This window comes from Cervus elaphus, chromosome 6 (assembly GCF_910594005.1).
Source record: "Cervus elaphus chromosome 6, mCerEla1.1, whole genome shotgun sequence".
Lineage (NCBI taxonomy): Eukaryota > Metazoa > Chordata > Mammalia > Artiodactyla > Cervidae > Cervus > Cervus elaphus.
In genome coordinates this window covers 41,727,150-41,747,580 of record NC_057820.1, presented here as the reverse complement: position 1 = coordinate 41,747,580, position 20,431 = coordinate 41,727,150, and the positions used below count along the sequence as shown (strand labels likewise).

At 37.9% G+C, this 20,431-nt stretch overlaps 1 pseudogene; it reads left to right on the top strand.

The window, feature by feature from the left end:
- Positions 1-10,831, top strand: part of LOC122696648 — a 77,267-nt pseudogene extending 66,436 nt beyond the window's left edge.
- The last annotated feature ends 9,600 nt before the right edge of the window (positions 10,832-20,431 follow it).

Below are 20,431 nucleotides of genomic sequence, written 5' to 3'. Positions count from 1 at the left end.
CATGAAAGACAATAGTTTAACATCAAAACCAGAAGACTAACATTGGTGTATATTACACAGAATTCCTTGTGTGTGTGCGCGTGCATGTGTGTGTGTGTTTTCTATGCAGTGCTGCATCTTTTTGTCACATGTGTGGATTCATGTAACTACCACTGCACTCCAGATACAGAACTGCTACACCACCACCAGGCCCATCCCACTAACCTTTCCTAGACTCACCCAAAGTTTCTCTCGCTTCCACCCCTAAACTTCATAAGCCATCAATCTATTGCCTATCTCTATAATTTCTCTAGCCAGCAACGTCAAATCAATGGAATGATACAATACCTAACCGAGATGGCTTTTTATTCACTCACTTGTGTGTGCTCAGTCCCCTCAATCATTTCTGACTCTTTGCCACCACTTGGACTGTAGCATGCCAGGCTCTTTTGTCCACAGGATTCTGTAGGCAAGAATCATGGACTGGTTTCCCGTGCCCTCCTCCAGGGTATTTTCCCCATCCAAGGATTGAACTCGGGTCTCCTGCATTGCAGGTGAATTCTTTACTGCTGAGACACTGGGGAAACTCACATGAGATCTACCCAAATTTTTGTATGACCTTCACATACTCTTTCTCTTTTCTAAGGTTCCAATGATAAGAATGCTAGATACATAGTCCTGTATATTCTATGGGTCTTTGAGTCTCCATTTTTTTTTTTTTTTCAAATCTATATCTATTTACCAGGTAATTCAGATCAGTATCAGTATCAGTTCAGTCACTCAATTGTGTCTGACTATTTGTGGCCCCATGAACTGCAGCACGCCAGGCTTCCCTGTCCATCACCAACTCCCAGAACTTACTCAAATTATGTCCATTGAGTCGGTGACACCAACCAGCCATCTCATCCTCTGTCGTCCCCTTCTCCTCCTGCCCTCAATCTTTCCCAGCATCAGGGTCTTTTCCAATGAGTCAGCTCTTCGCATGAGGTGGCCAAAGTATTGGAGTTTCATCTTCAACATTAGTCCTTCCAATGAACACCCAGGACTGATCTCCTTTAGGATAGACTGGTTGGATCTCCTTGCAGTCCAAGGTGCTCTCAAGAGTCTTCTCCAACACCACAGTTCAAAAGAATCAATTTTTCAGTGCTCAGCTTTCTTTATGGTCCAACTCTCACATCCATACATGACCACTAGAAAATCCATAGCTTTGACTAGATGGACTTTGGTCGGCAAAGTAATGTCTCTGTTTTTTATTATGCTGTCTAGGTTGGTCATAGCTTTTCTTCCAAGGAGCAAACGTCTTACTTTCATGGCTGCAGTCACCATCTGCAGCGATTTTGGGGTCCAAGAAAATAAAGTCTGTCACTGTTTCCATTGTTTCCCCGTCTATTTGCCATGAAGTGATGGGCTGGATGCTATGATCTTAGTTTTTTCAATGTTGAGTTTTAAGCCAGCTTTTTCATTCTCCTCTTTCACTTTCATCAAGAGACTCTTCAGTTCCTCTTTGCTTTCTGCCATAAAGTTGGTTGCTTTTTGTCATTTGCATATCTAAGGCTATTGATATTTCTCCCAGAAATCTTGATTCCAACTTGTGCTTCATCCAGTCCAGCATTTCTCATGATGTACTCTGCATATAAGTTAAATAAGCAGGTGACAATATACAGCCTTGACATACTCCTTTCCCAACTGGGAACCAATCTGTTGTTTCATGTCTGGTACTAACTATTGCTTCTTGACCTGCATACAGATTTTTCAGGAAGCAGGTCAGGTGGTCTGGTATTCCCATCTCTTGAAGAATTTTCCACATTTTGTGATCCACACAGTCAAAGGCTTTGGTGTAGTCAATGAAAGAGAAGTAGATGTTTTTCTGGAACTTTCTTGCTTTTTCGATGATCCAAAAGATGTTGGCAATTTGATCTCTGGTTCCTCTGCCTTTTCTAAATCCAGCTTGAACATCTGGAAGTTCTTGGTTCACGTACTGTTGAAGCCTGGCTTGGAGAATTTTGAGCATTACTTTGTTAGTGTGTGAGATGAGTGCAATTGTGTGGTAGTTTGAAAATTCTTTGGGATTGGAATGAAAACTGATCTTTTCTAATCCTGTGGCCACTGCTGAGTTTTCCGAATTTGCTGGCATTTTGAGTGCAGCACTTTTTAGCTTCATCTTTTAGGATTTGAAATAGCTCAACTGGAATTCCATCACCTCTACTAACTTTGTTTATAGTGATGTTTCCTAAGGCCTACTTGACTTTGCATTTCAGGATGTCTGTCTCTAAGTGAGTGATGACACCATCGTGGTTATCAGGGTCATGAAAAATCTTTTTTGTATTTCCTCTGTGTATTCTTGCCACCTCTTCTTAATATCTTGTGCTTCTGTGAGGTCCAAACCATTTCCGGCCTTTATTGTGCCCATCTTTGTATGAAATATTCCCTTAGTATCTCTGATTTTCTTGATGAGATCTCTAGTCTTTCCCATTCTATTGTTTTCCTCTATTTGCACTGATCACTGAGGAAGGCTTTCTTATCTCTCCTTGCTATTCTTTGGAACTCTGCATTCAGATGGGTATGTCTTTCCTTTTCTCCTTTGCCTTTCATTTCTCTTCTTTTCTTAGCCATTAGTAAGGCCTCCTCAGACAACCATTTTGCCTTTTTGCATTTCTTTTTCTTGGGAATGGTCTTGATCAGTGCCTCCTATACAATGTCACAAACCTCCAGCCATAGTTCTTCAGGCACTCTCTATATCATATCTAATCCCTTGAATATACTTGTCCTTTCCGCTGTATAATCATAAGAGGTTTGATTTAGGTCATACCTGAATGGTCTAGTTCAGATCAGGTAATGTCTATTGATACATCTTTGAGTTCACTGATTCTTTTCTCTGTCATCTCATTTTACTATTGAGCCTATCCATTGAGATGTCTTCCCCAGAATCCCTCTGGTTACTGTATTTTTCAGATCTATAATTTATTTTGTTTCTTTTTTCTACCTCAGTTCCTTTGACAGAGATTTTCTATATATTTTTTTCCACTTCTTTCAAGAGTGTTCATAGTTGCTCATTGAAGCATTTTAATGACAACTACTTTAAAATTCTTTTCAGGTAACTACAGTGTTGATGTAGTTGATATTCTCAATGTTGATGTCTCTTTATGATTGTACTTTATACAAGTTGTTTATTTGTAAAAGAGAGATTATTTGAAAAAAAGATTTTCTATTGCCCGGTGGCTATTATGTTATGAGACTCTGGATTCTATATAATCTTTTTTTCAAGCAGTAGTCCTGTTTAGGATATATTATGGTTAGATGAGGGTGAGGGTCCCATAGCCCATTGATTCATATTGACACCAAGGTGAGGTGGGGAAAACCAGAGTGCTGAATAGTCTTGCTTCACACACTTCATTCAGTCTTGTTGTTAGATGGGAGTGAAGGCTTAGCTCCTCACTAGGTCCTGTTGATACAAAGACATGGCAAGTGGAATGCTAACTAACTCACTTTCTACCACCCTGTTAAGCATTTCTGCTGCTGACTGTAGTAGGTGGCTCCTTGCTGGGCCTCCATGAAAGAAGTCTAGGAGGTGAATGAGAGCATTGCCTGCTTCTGCTGTGTAGAGGATTGAAGACCTACCCCTGACTTAGGCACACTGACTTTACCTTAGTAGTATAATTAGAGCATTGCTTCTTTATGATAGGTAGGGGATAGAAAATCAACTGCTATGGTTGGCAAGCTCTAAAATTGTTCCTCAGTATATTTCTCTTTACTCCCCATGTCCATAAGTACAGAGAGAAACATCTTGCCCATGATTACATCATTACAGAGTAAAATGGATTTTCCAGATGTAGTTCAGGTTTCTGATCAGTTGACACGGAGATAATAAAAATACAAATAATCTTGGTGTATATAACTTAACTATATGAACACTTTAAAAGTAAAGATACTTCTAAGCTAGCAGAGAAATGGGAAGTCAAAGATACTCAAAACAAAACAACAAAAGAAAGATTTCAGGCATCTTTCCTGGTTTTAAAGGTAGAAGGGGCCATTTGTTAGAGACTAGAGCAGCCTCAAGGAGCTCAAAGCAACCCCTAACCAACTGTAATCAACTATTAAAAATAGGATTATGGTGGTTTAGTTATATAAGATGTTTAAAGATTTTTCTGAGATGTGCCATATTAAGCTTCCCAGTTATGTCCCCTGAGTGGTATCCTTAGGCCACTACCAAATCATCTGTTATATAGCACCTTGCATGACGTGACTCTTGAAATGTTGACCTTGGGGTTTCCTGGGTGGCTCAATAGTAAAGAATCCACCTACAATGCGGGAGATGCAGTTTCAATCTCTGGGTCAGGGAAGATCCCCTGGAGAAGGAAATGGCAACCCACGTCAGTATTCTTGCTTGGGAAATCCCATGGACAGAGGAGCCTGGCAGGCCATGAGGTCACAAAGAGTTGGATACAACTTAGTGACTAAAGGGGACTCCTCTATAGCTCAGATGGTAAAGAATATGCCTGCAACGCAGGAGACCCAGGTTCAATCCCTGGGTCAGGAAGACCCTCTGGAGAAGGGAATGGCAATCCACTCCAGTATTTTTGCCCAGAGAATCCCATGAACAGAGGAAACTGGTGGGCTATAGTCCATGGGGTCACAAAGAGTCAGACACGACTAAGTGATTAACACTGGCAACTAAACAAGACATTGATCTTAATTTAATTTCCAAAGGATGACTTAGGTAATTGATTTGTTACTAGAAGTTAGAGTAATTCAAAGTTTATGAGTTATCCTAATTCTTAGTGAAATTTAAAAAATAATAATCACATTTTGTTTTCTCTAAATGAGTTCTGTGATAGCAGAATGTGAATGAAAAATCATAAATGAGGATGATCTGTGGAGATGGATGTGATTTTATGCTGGGTATAAAGAATATGGCTTAGAATATTTTGATTTGGTTATTCTCCAAATTCCCATTTTTATATGAATTGCCATTTTAAAACTTTGTTATTGAATAGATTTTGTAGACAAGATCCTTTGTCAATACAAAGACTCTATAATGGAGCTGAAAAGCAAATGTAAAAGAAAGCTTTAAAGAATTTTCCTATTTCTGTATCTTTGATGGCAAAGGCAGTAAGCAAGAGTATTAAGAAACACATAGGTCCAGAAAAGGTGGGCGAATCACCTACTAAAGTATTCTTGAAGAAGTTTCATTTCAAAAATCATTTTATGAAATACAAGGACTATTCACAGGATCAGTTAGGATTTCAAATCTGTTTATCCAAAGTTTTAAAATCTATTACAGTACAAAAGTGAAATATAGACTTTAATGGAAGAAGCAATAATTTCCTGAATGTTGAAGGAAAACACTTAACAGTTATATAAAAGTAGAGGTAAACTTTATTACAACTGCAACTATATTGTTTTCAAATTCAGTATTGAAATCAATCAAGACTGAAAAGCTTAAGTGTCATTTACAAGCTATTCCCTCATGTTCATTTTTACTCAAATCACATTTGGAGCTTATCTTCTATGATAGAAGGTAACATTTGCTGAATGCACTGGGTGGCATTTGCAATATGCTCTTTTCAAAATCCCAAATCATATTTATAAAGCAAGGTTCAGTCAAAAAACATTTTCAACTCATTTACTGACACATACTGTATAATCTTCATTCCTTTCCCTGTTTCCTAATATACAAGTTTGTTCCAAACTGACTATCATGAAAATGAGAAGAAACTAATAATTTTACATAACAGGAACACAGGATTTCAACATGATTTCTACATTGGTTAATATGTATTTTTGGCTAGATTTGATGTAAACATTCCATGAAATGAATTCAAGATTGTTTTCTGGAATCAGATGTAAAAGCATATGTAAGAATTTATGATACTGAAGAGTTTTATTTCCTCCCAATATATATATTACATATAAAAAGCAAATCTAAAAATAAGGCTAAAAAAATGATGTATCCTGAGCACCTACAAAATTTATTATAAATCTGTTGTTCCCTTTCCAACATTCAATGTTTGTGTGCTATCATCAAAACTGTTTATATGGAAGTGAAGACTTTCAAAGTACAGGAAGATTTAGGGTGGAGAAATGGAAGAATGCATTGAATACAATGATATACAACCATACTCTTTTCAAAATATTTTCAATTTTTTTTTTTACTAGAAATGGTTTAAATTTTGTTATAACTACAAAGTAAAAAATAATTGCATAATCATTAAATGTTTAAACTATCTCAGAATGAAGATTCTCAATGTAAAACATACACCTTTAATATATGTCAAACCTTTGAAACTAGTGGAAATTAAAGTCTTACCAAGTTTGTATTTTTAGCTAGCTAGCCATTTGAAGATAAAATTAAGCTGGATTCCTGTCTCTACATCATAAATAATTATGGCTGACTCAAAATCTTAAGCAAAAAAGACAGTTACTAAATAAATAATGAGTGAATATTCATTGCAGAAAAATGACACATATTTCAAACAAATCTTATGTTGAAATAAAATCATCACAAAAATTCTGGAACATGGAACATAAATTCAAAGTCTAGTGCTATGAATAAAAGAGATAAGAGTCACATTCTTTTTATCATAGAAGAAACACTAATAAATTAATGGTGAAAGGAATATCCCAAATAAATGAGAGTAAAAAAGAAAATGAATTAAAAGCAAATGATCAACCTCACTAATAAAAAATTAAAAATAGACTTTAAGAAATACCCCCCATATCCATCTATCTATCTGTTGTATATCTGTATTTCTCTATGCCAAAATGTATGATTACATTCACCAACATTCACATTAAAAAGGTGTTTTTCTCTATGCAAATAATAATCTTAATTATCTTTCTCTATCTTATATAAATGAACAGAGATAGATAAACACAAAATTATTGTTGGCATGGAGAAAAAAATCTCTTTATATGCTGTTGGTGAAATGTGGACTCAATTTCTATACACTTTGAGTCATTTACTAATAGGCAAACATTTTTAGAGGATTTTTGTACCACACTCTCATTCTTAGAAATTAATATCATGAGCATATTTGCATGAATGGGATAATCTAAGTATCTATATACTGTTGACCCTTGAATAATACTGGACTAGGGAGCAACAAACTCCATAGCAACTGAGGATCTATCGTACATATTTAGTGAAAAAATCTGCATACAAGTGGACTCTTGCATTTCAGACCACTGTTCCCCTAGGTCAATTATAGAAGGCTTTCAATTTATTGCATCATTATTTTGGTCTTCCTCTTAAGCAAATTAAATGAAATATGACTCACCCATATGATTATATCTGTAGCAACAACAAAAAATTAAAAATAGATGTATAGAATTTAGTGTGAAATGGCAAACAAAAAGTTATAAAATGCTTAGTATAATATCAGTGTTTATTAAAATATACAATGATAATATATGATTAACATGCCAGTAAAAATACATATTGAAATGAATTATTCATGTTTTGTCATTTTACAAATATTTTGAAAATCTAAACTGTGTCAATAATGAGGTTCTTTCTCCTATTTATTATGTACCATTTTTATGCAATAACATGATTATGAATTATTTTGTAATAGTTGTACAAATAGTTGATACATGTATATCCATGTGGTAAAAATAAACAATAAGATGAACATCTTTCTTTTTTTTTTTTTTTTTTATGGGTGGCATGGTGGTTGCTTATTTATTTTTTTTTAAATTTTTTTATTAGTTGGAGGCTAATTACTTCACAACATTTCAGTGGGTTTTGTCATACATTGATATGAATCAGCCATAGATTTACACTTATTCCCCATCCCGATCCCCCTCCCATCTCCCTCTCCACCCGATTCCTCTGGGTCTTCCCAGTGCACCAGGCCGGAGCACTTGTCTCATGCATCCCACCTGGGCTGGTGATCTGTTTCACCATAGATAGTATACATGCTGTTCTTTTGAAATATCCCACCCTCACCTTCTCCCACAGAGTTCAAAAGTCTGTTCTGTATTTCTGTGTCTCTTTTTCTGTTTTGCATATAGGGTTATCGTTACCATCTTTCTAAATTCCATATATATGTGTTAGTATGCTGTAATGTTCTTTATCTTTCTGGCTTACTTCACTCTGTATAAGGGGCTCCAGTTTCATCCATCTCATTAGGACTGGTTCAAATGAATTCTTTTTGACAGCTGAGTAAAATTCCATGGTGTATATGTACCACAGCTTCCTTATCCATTCATCTGCTGATGGGCATCTAGGTTGCTTCCATGTCCTGGCTATTATAAACAGTGCTGCGATGAACATTGGGGTGCATGTGTCTCGTTCAGATCTGGTTTCCTCAGTGTGTATGCCCAGAAGTGGTATTGCTGGGTCATATGGCAGTTCTATTTCCAGTTTTTTAAGGAATCTCCACACTGTTTTCCATAGTGGCTGTACTAGTTTGCATTCCCACCAACAGTGTAAGAGGGTTCTCTTTTCTCCACAGCCTCTCCAGCATTTATTGCTTGTAGACTTTTGGATAGCAGCCATCCTGACTGGTGTGTAATGGTACCTCATTGTGGTTTTGATTTGCATTTCTCTAATAATGAGTGATGTTGAGCACCTTTTCATGTGTTTGTTAGCCATCTGTATGTCTTCTTTGGAGAAATGTCTGTTTAGTTCTTTGGCCCACTTTTTGATTGGGTAAGATGAACATCTTTCAATCCTCAATCCAACTTAACTGGAACTTTGTCAATAGCAATGCATCATCTTTTGTGCTTCTCCAAATTACCTTCCAATACCTCTTTTTATTTTAATTATCCCAAAACTTGTGTGTATTATTTCCTTACTTTTCATTTTAATATTTATCAAAGTGTAAGTTCATATAGGAAACAATAAATAAGTGACCAGTTTGATGAATTTTCATACATATACAATAAAGCAAAACAAATACAAAAACAAAAATATAACAATTCCCAGATAGAGAAACGAACTTTACTTGCATCCAAGAAGCTTTTCATTTCCCCTTTAAGTCAATATGTTTTTGAAAGATAACCACTTCCCTGTCTCCTTACAAACTGTATCACTTTGTCTGCTTTTGAATTTTGTATAAATAGAATTATTTCATAGATCGTGTTTTGTTTCTTTTGTTCAGTATTATGTTGTAAAGTCCATCTATGCTGTTCATTGAGGCAATGGCTCATAAATTCAAGTTAGATACCTTTTTGCTATCATGTAGTAATTTATTGCTTTTTTCTCATTTACGATTTGTACTTTGGCATCTTGTCTTTAAAATATTTTATACCCCATAATTATAAAGATTGCATATATTTAAATTTTTTTTATTGCTTACATTATTATCAGCTTTCCCAATGGCTCAGTGGATAAAGAATCCTCTTGCAATGCAGGAGACACAGAAGATGAAGGTTCAATTCCTGAGTCAGGAAGATCCCCTGGAGGAGGAAATGGCAACCCACTCCAGTATTCTTGCCTAGAAAAATCCCATGGACAGAGAAACCTGGCGGGCTTCAGTCCAGGGGGTCGCAAAGATTTGAACCTGACTAAGTGACTAAGTACACACACACAATGTGGAATTATTTTCTGTGTATGCTGTGAGTTAGGGTCACAAGTTTCATTTTTTTCAATAAGGATTTTCATGTTGAATAGCCCCCACTTTTTTCTATATCTGAATCCCACACTTTCATCACTGCATTCCCACATCACTCTTACTTGGCTTATATAGAGTTACAGATATACTATGGCTGCATAAAATCATGGCAGCCTCTTCTGCTTACAACTAAATCTTTGGATAAAATACAAAAGTTTCCTTGAAAAGAAAAAGAAGGGGCTCTGAGCTGACAAATTGTGGAGAAATAGAAAGGAACTGGCTACCTTTTGCACTATATGAAGTCATGCACAGAACATAATTAAAGGTGTTACGCTGGGTTTCTGTTTCAAGATGAGACCTGCGTATAACTCGCTTCCCCATTGGCATCATTATTCAAAAGAATAGCTCTCTTGTTGAAATTTGAAATTTCTTGGGCGAAAAATACTTCCATAGGGTTCAGAAGAGGCCAGGTGTTTCTTGTTCAGTATCTCAAGCATCAGAAAAATTCTTGAAGGTAACAACACTAAACTTGTATCAAATCTAGCTGCTTTGATTCAGCAAGCGCTAGAAGTTAAAGACACAGTTATCAGAGAATTTTTGGATGTTTTTTATGTTTCTAAAAAAGGAAGTTCAGCAGACTGATGATTAAGACAAGTTGTCCAGCTACAAAAATGGCAAGCTGCTGGATGATTCATATTTGTGATGTTTTAAAGACAACATAAATGTCCTGTATTAGGGGAAAAAAAAGTCAGTAAGCAGCTTTGCACTCTCTTTGGATGGGCCAAGTACTTTTCCCACTTCTCTGACCTCACCTTGCAGGACCAGGTTATTCTGTTCTGGGCTGGGTGCAGTGGATTGGGGATTGCCTCCTCCACCTGCTTAGATTCTGTGTAGGTTGGCACCCTCTGGCCAAAGGTTTATACAACCATCTGAGCAATGTCCATAGCACTGGAGTTGACTCCATCTTTGACAGAATTCCCACTGAGCTGGTGCTCAAAATGAAGTAGATGAGTAAGTCAAAGCTAGGAAGGCTGCAAGTCACAGTGCATTTAACCCAGCTGTCAAGGGTCTGTCCAATTTCCAAGAGGTTCTGTGAAAGATTATGTCATTCTTGAGACCAACACCAAGCAGAAGTATCTGGAACAATTGGGTATCTTTGAAAAATTGCTGTGGTGCCCCCAGCCCTGCACTTTATCAGCTTGAATTGCTTGGGCCTCTCCTCTTGATGATTACTGGGGAACAGGCCCAGTGACACCTTCCTCATGGAAATAGAGATCCTGCTGCAGATCACCTGAGCCTCCCCAGATACAGCTTCCCCTATCTGACAATTGTATATGCTAGATGTAGACTAGTATAATCATATTGTGGTGCTTCCACTTAGTGTTAGTACACATGTTGACAATAAAATGTATAACAATGTTCAATGGGATTTTCAACATATGTAGGTGTAATAGATTTAGTAACTATTAATCTAAGATAATATAAGATAAGATAAACCTTATGGGGATATAAAGAGACCTAACTGGCAGCAAACATTCTGTATTTTATTGAAGTAATGAAACTTTATTTCGAGATGGCTGTGAACACTTGAATATGTGTATTTAAGTTCCTAGAGTAACACAGTTATACAAAGAGATATAGTCCAAAATTTAATAGATACCTTAAAATAGAATGATCAAATAATCCAAAAGAAGGGACTAAAGGTAAAACAGAGCAACAAAAATCAGAGGGGATAAACAGAAAGCAAATGATAAATGAGACTATATTAATCAACCTCAGATATGCAATTATACCACCCTAATGGCAGAAAGTGAAGAGGAATTAAAGAGCCTCTTGATAAAGGTGAAAGAGAGTGAAAAAGCTGGCTTAGAAATCAGCATTCAAAAAATTAAGATCATGGCATCCAGTTCCATCTCTTCATGGAAAATGTGTGTTAGTATATTAGTTGCTCAGTGAAATCTGATTCTTTGTGACCCATGGATTATAGCCCACCAGGCTCCTCTATCCATGGAATTCTCCAGGCAAGAATACTAGAGTGGGTTGCCATTTCCTACTCCACGGTTCTTTCTGACCCAGGGATTGAACCCAAATCGCCTGCACCGCAGGCAGATTCTTTAATGTCTGAGCCACTGGAGAATCTGGGTCATCCCAAAGACACAGAGAAATCTGAGCCTCCTCATTGAAAGCCTTGCTTAAGATTTTACCAAGCCGGCTTTTAATTTTTAACTGTGTATGCATTAAAGAGCCCCCTCAATATTTACGGTGAGATTTAATATCTTCAGTAACTAGGTACTTGCAAGTATGAGCTCCATTCCTTATGTCTTTCTACAATGGGGCCACACGGGAGCCACCTTTCAGCCGAGCCCCAGGTATTCCTTGATTTATTTCAATCGTGCCCCTCCTCCAAAACCTTTCTGCTGGGTTAATAATCACCTGTCCGTTTGCTTTTATTCAATCAGCCCCTCACCCAGTATCTTTAGAATGGGTAGGAATTTCTCAGTGTCTTTCAACTGAGCCCCACTCAGTGTCTAGGCTATGAGTGGGTATGCCCCAGATATTCCATTAGCCTGCCCCACCTCAGTATCTTTCCTGCTGGGAGACAGCAGGGAAACTGCTCCACCACCAAATAAAACTCTTGAAAAATAGATGGGGAAAAATGGAAACAGTGATAGAATTCACTTTCTTGGGCTCCAAAATCACTGCAGATGGTGACTGCAGCCATGAAATTAAAGGACACTTGCTGCTTGGGTGAAAAGCTATGACAAACCTAGACAAAGTATTCAAAAGCAGAGAAATCACTTTGCTGACAAAAGTTCATATAGTCAAAGCTATGGTTTTTCCAATAGTCATGTATGGATGTGAGAGTCGAACCATAGAGAAGGCTGAGCACCGAATAATTGATGCTTTTGAACTGTGGTTCTAGAAAAGACTCTTGAGAGTCCTTTGGACATCAAGGAAAGCAAACAAGTCAATCCTAAAGGAAATCAATGCTGAATATTCAATGGAAGGGCTGATGCTGAAGTTGAAGTATCAAGCCTTTGGTCACTTGATGCAAAGAGCTGACTAATTGGTAAAGACCCTGATCCTGGGAAAGATTGAGGGCAGGAGAAGAAGTGGGCAACAGATTTTGAGATGGTTGGATGGCATCATGGACTCAATGAACATGAGTTTGAGCAAACTCCAGGAGATAGCAAAGAACAGCAAAACCTGGCCTCTTGCAGTCCGTGGGATCACAAAGAGTTGGACACAACTTAGCAACTGAACAGCATATATCAACCATATATGACTATATCCAGCCATAATAATAATAATTACATTAAATGTTAATGGCCGAAGCACCAAGGACCAGAGATAGACAGGGGTAGATTAAAATGTAGATCTGTACTATGTGTGGCTTACAAGAAAAAAATATTTTAAATATAAAGTCACAAGTAGGTTGAAACCAAAGGAATAGAATGAGTTTTATCATACAAACAGTAACCTTAATAAGATTGGAGTGGCTATCTTAATATTGGATAAAATAGACTTCAAGATAAAGAATACTACCAGAAATGAAGTAGAGAATTTTATAATGATAAAAGAGGGGAATCATCAATATCACATAATTCAAAATGTATGTGCACCTCAAAATAATAAAATAGCTTCAAAATACATAAATTAGAAATTGAATGAATTTCAAAAAGAGACAATTCAACAAACATAGGAGATATTAACATCCCTGTCTCAACAACTGATAGAATAAAAAGATGACAAATCATTAAATATATAGAAGATCTTAACCTCTCTATTCATCAGTAGAAATATTATTTATGGCATTATAATATTCAATGATGTATACTCAATGTACATTATTTTCCATGGGAAAAGCGCTACTTATATTGACCATATACCGGACCTTAAAATAATACTCTAAATTTAAAATGATGAAATGCATAAAGATTTTATTCTCTAATGAAAATAAAATTGAAATAAGATGTAGAACTCTGTCTCAAATATCTAGAAATTAAAAAAAATACATCTGCTCAATTCATGCGCCAAACAACACACCCTGTTGGTGGGGTGGATGATAAATGAAATAAGGAAAGTAATTAGAAAATAGTTTAAACTGAATGACAATTGAAATCCAGCTTATCAATATTTGTTTGAATCAGCTAAAGAAACACTTTGTGGGACATTCATAGCTTAAAATGTTTATGTTAGGGAAGAAAAACAATCTAGAATAAATTATCAATGATTGCAAATTAATGTGTTAAAAAAGGAAAAGCAAAACCCAAAGTAAATAGAAGTAAAGGAATAATAAATAGAACATATATAAATGCTATGAAAACAGATAGGCAGGAGGAGGAGCTAAGATGGCGGAGAAATAGGACGGGGAGACCACTTTCTCCCCTACAAATTCATTGAAAGAACATTTGAACCCTGAACAAACTGCACAAAACAACTTATGATCACTAGCAGAGGACATCAGGCACCCAGAAAAGCAGTTCACTGTCTTTGAAAGGAGGTAGGGCAAAATATAAAAGATAAAAAGAGAGACAAAAGAGCTAGGGATGGAGACCTGTCCCATGGAGGGAGTCGTAATAGAGGAATTTTCCAAACACCAGGAAACCCTCTCACTGGCGGGTCTGGGGGAAGTTTTCGAATCTCAGAGGGCAACCTAACTGGGAGGAAAAATAAATAAAACCCACAGATTACATGCATAAAAACAACTCCCAGTAGAAAAGTACCCCAGATACTCACATCCGCCACCAGCAAGTGGGGGGCTGAATGGAGAGGAGCGGGTGGCATTGCTTAAGGTAAGGACTGGGCCTGAATGCCCTGAGGGCAATCAGAGGGAGCTAACATGAGATAGCAACATAAACTGTGGGATAGCAAGAGAGAGAAAATTAGCTGGCAAAAAGCGCACTAACTGGACACACTGCCAGCCGGCCATTCACAGAACAAAAGGAAGACTGAGCAATTCCAGAGAAGAGCTAGCAGGCGGCGGACTGGCCCATCCCCCATTGGAGGCAGTAGGCAGGGGGGAGGGGAAAGGGGCAAACTGCAAACAGGCTCCCAGTTTCTAACCAAAGACCTCCTGAGATTCTGGATGGTTGACATCCCCCGGGAGGGTTACGGCTAGAGGCCAGTCCTGAGAACAGACACAAGGTGCACCGGACCAGCGTGCTCGGAAACAGGCTGGAACCACGGGTGGGGCGGGGGCGGAGAAGGCGCGCCGCACCCAGGGAGAGTGCGCCCGTCAAGCTCCTGGCTGCCTGAGCTGCTCGGGCGAGGAAGGCACAAAACGCAGACCCAACTGAGTCTGTTCTTTTGTGGAGGACCCGAAAACTGGAACCACACACAACGCAGGGCCCACTCCCTAAAGAGCAGCCTGGAGCCTGAGCAGTGTAGACGGGGAAAGCACACACCCTTGAGCGGGGCAAACCCAGTGTGGCCGGAACACTGTGAGTGCTCCCCACACAGGCCAGCGACATTTGTCTGCAGCGCCCCTCCCTCCCCGCAGCAGGACTGAACAAGTGAACCTAAACAAGAGACCACCTCCGCCGCTTGTGTCAGGGCGGAAATTAGACACTGAAGAGACCTGCAAACAGAAGCCAAGTAAACAAAGGGAACCGCTTCAGAAGTGGCAGGTGCAACAGATTAAAATCCCTGTAGTTAACACCGACTACACCGGAAGGGGCCTATAGATATCGAGAAGTGTAAGCTGGAACGAGGAGCTATCTGAAACTGAGCCGAACCCACACTGCCCACAACAGCTCCAGAGAAATTCCTGGATATATCTTTACTATTTTTTTTTTAATTAAAAAAAAAAAAATTTTTTTTCTTTTCTTTTTTTTTCTTTTCTAAAATTTTCTTTTAAAATTCCCTATTACTCCTCTATTACTCCTTAATTTTCATTTTCATATATTTTTACTATTGTTTATAATAAAAATTTTTTTTCTTTTTTCTTTTCTTTTCTTTTAAAGTCCTCTATTACTCCTTAATTTTCACTTTCATTTCACTATAACCTTGCAAAAAAAAAAAAAAAGAGAAGCCTTATTTTTAAACCAAACTTCGTATATATTTCTAAAATTTTTTGTGTTTTTGTTTTTAATATTGTATTTTTAAGAGTCTAACCTCTACTCTAGACTTTTAGTCTTTGTTTTTCAGTATTTGATATCAATTTTGGACATTTAAGAATCCAATATTCAGTACCCATTTTTATTCAGGAGTGTGATGATTACTCTCTCCCCCTTTTAACTCTCCTTTTTCTCCCCCAGATCACCTCTATTTCCTGCTCATCTCTATCTCCCTCCTCCCTCTCCTCTTCTTCATGTAACTCTGTGAACCTCTCTGGGTGTCCCTCACTGTGGAGAATCTTTTCACCATTAACCTAAAAGTTTTATTATCAGTGCTGTATGGATGGAGAAGCCTTGAGGCTACTGGAAGAATAAGACTGAAAGCCAGAGGCAGGAGACCTTAGCCCAAAAGCTGAGAACACCAGAAAACTCCCGACTACAGGGAACATTAACTAATAAGAGATCATCCAAAAGCCTCCATACCTACACTGAAACCAACCACCACCCAAGAGCCAATAAGTTCCAGAGCAAGACATACCACGCAAATTCTCCAGCAACGCAGGAACATAGCCCTGAGCGTTAACATACAGGCTGCCCAAAGTCACACCAAACACATAGACCCATCTCAAAACTCACTACTGGACACTCCATTGCACTCCAGAGAGAAGAAATCCAGTTCCACACAACAGAACACCGACGCAAGCTTCCGTAAACAAGAAACCTTGACAAGCCAATCATCCAACCCCACCCACTGCGAGAAACCTCCACAATAAAAAGGAACCACAGACCACCAGAATACAGAAAGGCCACTCCAGACACAGCAATGTAAACAAGATGAAAAGGCAGAGAAATACCCAATAGGTAAAGGAACATGAAAAATGCCCACCAAGTCAAACAGAAGAGGAGGAGATAGGGAATCTACCTGAAAAAGAATTTAGAATAATGATAATAAAATGATCCAAAATCTTGAAAACAAAATGGAGTTACAGATAAATAGCCTGGAGACAAGGATTGAGAAGATGCAAAAAATGTTTAACAAGGACCTAGAAGAAATTAAAAAAGAGTCAATTAAAAATGAATAATGCAATAAATGAGGTCAAAAACACTCTGGACGGAACCAACAGTAGAATAACGGAGGCAGAAGATAGGATAAGTGAGATAGAGGATAAAATGGTGGAAATAAATGAAGCAGAGAGGAAAAAAGAAAAAAGAATAAAAAGAAATGAGGACAACCTCAGGGACCTCTGGGACAATGTGAAATGCCCCAACATTCGAATCATAGGAGTCCCAGAAGAAGAAGACAAAAAGAAAGGCCATGAGAAAATACTCAAAGAGATAATAGCTGAAAACTTCCCTATAATGGGGAAGGAAATAGTTATACAAGTCCAAGAAATCCAGAGAGTCCCAAACAGGATAAACCCAAGGCGAAACACCCAAGACACATATTAATCAAACTAACAAAGATCAAACACAAAAAACAAATATTAAAAGCAGCAATGGAAAAACAACAAATAACACAGAAAGGGATTCCCATAAGGATAACAGCTGATCTATCAATAGAAACCCTTCAGGCCAGAAGGGAATGGCAGGACATACTTAAAGTAATGAAAGAGAATAACCTATAACCCAGATTACTGTACCCAGCAAGGATCTCATTCAGATATGAAGAAGAATTCAAAAGCTTTACAGACAAGCAAAAGCTGAGAGAATTCAGCACCACCAAACCAGCTCTTCAACAAATGCTAAAGCATCTTCTCTAGACAGGAAACACAGAAAGGTTGTATAAACGCGAAGCCAAAACAACAAAGTAAGTGGCAACAGGACCATACCTATCAATAATTACCTTAAATGTAAATGGGTTGAATGCCCCAACCAAAAGACAAAGACTGGCTGAATGGATACAAAAACAAGACCCCTATATATGTTGTCTATAAGAGACCCACCTCAAAACAAGGGACACATACAGACTAAAAGTGAAGGGCTGGAAAAAAATATTTCACGCAAAAGGAGAGCAAAAGAAAGCAGGAGTCGGAATACTAATATCAGATAAAATAGACTTTAAAATAAAGGCTGTGAAAAGAGACAAAGAAGGACACTACATAATAATCAAAGGATCAATCTAAGAAGAAGATATAACAATTATAACTATATATGCACCCAAGGTAGGAGCACCGCAATATGTATGGCAAACGCTAATGAGTATGAAAGGGGAAATTAATAATAACACAATAATAGTGGGAGACTTTAATACCCCACTCACACCTATGGGCAGATCAACTAAACAGAAAATTAACAAGGAAACACAAACTTTAAATGACACAATGGACCAGCTAGACCTAATTGATATCAATAGGACATTTCACCCCAAAACAATCAATTTCACCTTTTTCTCAAGTGCACACGGAGCCTTCTCCAGAATAGATCACATCCTGGGCCGTAAATCTAGCCTTGATAAATTAAAAAAAAATTGAAATCATTCCAGTCATCTTTTCTGACCACAGTGCAGTAAGATTAGATCTCAATAGCAGGAAAAAACTATTAAAAATTCAAACATATGGAGGCTAAATAACACGCTTCTGAATAACCAACAAATCATAGAAGAAATCAAAAAAGAAATCAAAATATGCATAGAAACGAATGAAAATGAAAACACAACAACCCAAAACCTATGGGACACTGTAAAAGCAGTGCTAAGGGGAAGGTTCATAGCATTACAGGCTTACCTCAAGAAACAAGAAAAAAGTCAAATAAATAACCTAGCTGTAAAAAAATAAAAAAAAAAAAATAAAAATAAAAAACATATCCTAGCACTACACCTAAAGCAGCTAGAGAAGGAAGAAATGAAGAACCACAGGGTTAGTAGAAGGAAAGAAATCTTAAAAATTAGGGCACAAATAAATGCAAAAGCAACAAAAGAGACCATAGCAAAAATCAACAAAGCTAAAAGCTGGCTTTTTGAAAAGATAAACAAAATTGACAAACCATTAGCAAGACTCATTAAGAAAGAAAGGGAGAAGAAATAAATCAACAAAATTAGAAATGAAAATGGAGCGATCACAACAGACAACACTGAAATACAAAGGATCATAAGAGATTACTACCAGCAGCTCTATGCCAATAAAATGGACAACTTGGAAGAAATGGACAAATTCCTAGAAAACTATAACTCTCCAAAACTGAACCAGGAAGAAAATGAAGATCTTAACAGACCCATCACAAGCACAGAAATCGAAACTGTAATCAGAAATCTTCCAGCAAACAAAAGCCCAGGACCAGACAGCTTCACAGCTGAAGTCTACCAAAAATTTAGAGAAGAGCTAAACCTCTTACTCAAACTCTTCCAGAAAATTGCAGAAGGTAAACTTCAAGCTCGTTCTATGAGGCCACCATCACCCTAAAATCAAAACCAGACAAAGATGCCACAAAAAAAGAAAACTATAGGTCAATATCACTGATGAACATAGATGCAAAAATCCTTAACAAAATTCTAGCAAAGAGAATCCAACAACATACTAAAAAGATCATACATCATGACCAAGTGGGCTTTATCCCAAGAATGCAAGGATTCCTTAATATCCACAAATCAATCAATGTAATACACTACATTAACAAATTGAAAGATAAAAACCATATGATTATCTCAATAGATATCTTTGACAACATTCAACATGAATTTACGATAAAAATTCTCCAGAAAGCAGGAATAGAATGAACATATCTCAACATAATAAAAGCTATATATGACAAACCCACAGCAAACTTTATCCTAAATGGTGAAAAATTGAAAGCATTTCTCCTAAAATCAGGAACAAGACAAGGGTGCCCACTCTCACCACTACTATTCAACCTCCCGAGAGGAGGTACTCCACATTCAAGGTCAGGAGGGGCAGCCGTGAGAAGATACCCCTCCTCCAAGGTAAGGAGCAGCGGCCGCGCTTTGCTGGAACAGCCGTGAAGAGATACCCCACGTCCAAGGTAAGAGAAACCCAAGTAAGATGGTAGGTGTTGCGAGAGGGCATCAGAGGGCAGACACACTAAAACCATAATTACAGAAAACTAGCCAATCTGATCACAGGGCCACAGTTGTGTCTAACTCAATGAAACTAAGCCATGCCATGTGGGGCCACGCAAGATGGTCGGGTCATAGTGGAGGGGTCTGACAGAATGTGGTCCACTGGAGAAGGGAATGGCAAACCACTTCAGTATTCTTGCCTTGAGAACCCCATGAACAGTATCAAAAGGCAAAATGATAGGATACTGAAAGACGAACTCCCCAGGTCGGTAGGTGCCCAATATGCTACTGGAGATCAGTGGAGAAATAATTCCAGAAAGAATGAAGGGATGGAGACAAAACAAAAACAATACCCAGTTGTGGGTGGGACTGGTGATAGAAGCAAGGTCCGATGCTGTAAAGAGCAATATTGGACAGGAACCTGAAATGTTAGGTCCATGAATCAAGGCAAACTTGAAGTGGTCAAACAGGAGATGGCAAGAGTGAATGTCGACATTCTAGGAATCAGCAAACTAAAATGGACTGGAATGGGTGAATTTAACTCGGATGACCATATATCTACTACTGTGGGCAGGAATCCCTTAGAAGAAATGGAGTAGCCATCATAGTCAACAAAAGAGTCTGAAATGCAGTACTTGGATGCAATCTCAAAAACAACAGAATGATCTCTGTTCGTTTCCAAGGCAAACCATTCAATATCATGGTAATCCAAGCCTATGCCCCAACCAGTAACATTGAAGAAGCCGAAGTTGAACGGTTCTATGAAGACCTACAAGACCTTTTAGAACTAACACCCAAAAAAGATGTCCTTTTCATTATAGGGG